The sequence below is a fragment of the Bombus pyrosoma genome, linkage group LG15, assembly GCF_014825855.1.
Source record: "Bombus pyrosoma isolate SC7728 linkage group LG15, ASM1482585v1, whole genome shotgun sequence".
In the NCBI taxonomy this organism is placed as follows: domain Eukaryota; kingdom Metazoa; phylum Arthropoda; class Insecta; order Hymenoptera; family Apidae; genus Bombus; species Bombus pyrosoma.
In genome coordinates, this window is record NC_057784.1 from 9504990 (window position 1) to 9508048 (window position 3059).

Here is a 3059-nt window from a genome sequence, read left to right on the forward strand (position 1 = left end):
TCAATAACAAACAGAATACGTGAAAAAATGAAGCAGATGTACTGGTTAATCAATAGAAAATCTAAATTAAGCATAATGAACAAACTAAACATATATAAAACAATAATCAAACCAATCTGGACATACGGAGTCCCACTATGGGGGATGGCAGCAATGAGTCACATAAATAAAATAGAAACAGAGCAAGCAAAAATCCTAAAGACAATAGTTAACGCTCCATGGTACGTCAGAAATGAAGATATTCGAAAAGACTTAAAGATTCCAACAGTTAAAGAGGAAATCGCCAGATATGCAAAAAAGTATAAAGAAAGACTTGCAACACACCCAAATCAGCTGGTTGCAGAAACGAATAAAAAAATAATAGAAAGAAGACGGAACAAGAAGCATCCAGCAGACCTCACAATGGAACAATAAACAACCCGGAAGATGGAGTCCTGCTGGGGATAACCATCCACATGCTATATTTCATCAAAACCCAAACTATAATATTTTACCAAATGTCCTAATGGACAAATTGTAAAATGATCTATTTAAAAAAAAAAAAAAAAAAAAAAACACGATCTTACACAAAGTACTAATGCCTTATGCACCTTCGTTTTTACCTATTTCTCCATTTCAAAGAAGAATACATTCGACATAATAACATAAAGGGGATATAAACCCTTTGTTAATCGATCTCTTTCGCAGGACAATATAATTATGAACATACCTTGGCCATGTGTTTCAGGTTATGTGTCAGGGCATCTTTACATAATTGCCATTGTTGACATATAACTATAGGCAGAAATAAACTGGAGTGGAACTGGCGACTCTTAACAAATTTCTCGAAATCTAAGGCCTACCGCCCGGTTGTATGCGTACGGAAAAGTTTGAAATGTTGATTTCCATAACATACTCCAAAATAGAGTTTCTGATATTGAACATTTACTGAAAATACAGGTGTAGCTAGTACCCGCGTGTTTTAATCCGTGTATTTCTTAATGTACACGGGTACACGGGTATTGAAATACTCAGATGTTAGTATCTGTACTGAAGTTCATGGGTACACATGTATAGAAATTACAAAATTTCAGTACAATCACGCTTCATTTAAATTCATTTGAATGATGGACGGCTGACGTCATCAATGTTGGAACGGTGTTTTTCATGTGCCGGAAATATTGTAACAAAGAAAAGAAACCGGTTACTAAGAATTTTGGACCAAACATGTACATCACATGTCTGACTCAAGGAATCTAATTCAGTAATTAAGATCAGACTCAAATTTATGGTGTTCGGGCCATATCTACTGAGGTTTGATAGGACAGATAACGGTTAAATTCTAAACAATCACGGCAATGGGCAATTCGAAAATAAAAGAGCTTATATATAAGTAAAATTTAATTGGAACCATTACTTGATGTTATGAAGAAGGAAAAATACGAAAAATATAAGTGATCTATTTGGAAGCAGTAACGAAGATACTAGTGATAGCAACGTGATAGTGCCATTAAGAAAGCGTGTGAGACGTTTAATTATAGAGAAACATAGCGATATAAAATGACGATTAGGAGATGACGATAGAGAAAAGAAAAAGGAATTAAATGATTGTTTACAGCAAAGGTATATATAGCTACTTTACAAGTTTATTTTACAAGATGCTACTTTCCCCTGTACCGACCGGTTTGTATTATGAGCGTCATCTTGACTCGGATTTCGTCTAGCTAATTCATGCAGGCGGAGAATTTTAATAATAGGCACACGTTGCTTCTAAATCGATCTTATCGATTTGTAAAATGATTGGAAACTATTTTATAAGTTTATTTATAATAAAGTATCTAAATGTCTCTACATCCGCGGTACTGTAACAGGTAGTAATAAAACAGAGCAAGTGTATTGATAGGGTTAACTTTGAAGACGAAGCTATGTAAGTAAGCGGCTATTCGATATGCAGGATATTTGAGAAAAATAGATCATAAATAAATATCTCAGTAAAAATTATCAAAGCTACGTGGTACACTACCGTACTATCTAAAAATCCATCGTGAACGATATGTACAAATTTTATGCCTTGCCTTTAATTCGGATATCGTTTGAAAGGAAAGTTATACTAATACAAATGTCATAATTTTATTATCAAACTTATTAAAAATAGCTAAGTATGTCAGCTGTGTTTTCTCATATCGAACCAGTTCAACAAATATTTCGATGTATATTTTGCTTCTTCGTATCCCTCCTCCCTCTCTCCTAGTGTCCGAAAATTTCTACTCCTCTTCTGGCACTGGCAGAAAGAAACCTCGAAAGTGAATCAGAATCTTTATAATAATAATAATCATAGGCAATATAGACAAAGGATTCTTTGTTACATACTAATTAATCGCACATACAGCGATGTGGAAAAACGCAAAACTATTCCTTTTAAACAACAGAAATTTTGAAAGTTTCCGATACGCGAATTCGAATATTTCCGGAATATTCCCGGAAGAACCTTTCCGCGAATTTGAATATTTATATGTGTTACGACCGTTCGCGGAGAGACGCGATCGCGAGGAAAGCGCGTCAGCGGGAGGCGTAAATTCTCGCTACGATTCAGAAAATCGACGCCGCGAATTAGTCGTTCCTCTGTGTCTGTTAAGATGACGGAGGTGGTTAGTTAAAATTAACACTGAATTAACAGAGTTAACTAAAATTATATATTTGAGAATATATATATATATATATATATATATATATATATATATATATATAAACAACAAGATAGTGATGCGCCACAAATATTAGACAGATGATACAGTGAATTTGGTGTAATGATTCGACTCGACTTTACAATGTGTTTTGTATTTGGACGACTTATAATTCGTTGGAGACGTTAGTGTTTTTGGTTTGGATCCTCGATCGATACTGACTGCCCTTCGATGGGCCCTTTGTGTTTCATGGGAGACGATCCCCACCATGCTCGGGTCACGCCACCAATCACGCCACAGATCACGCGTGTCACCTTATGAGTGTTTGAAATAACGAAACGAATCGACGTTTCTCGAACCCTCTGCTTGATGCTGGCCGCCACATTGCATGTGTTG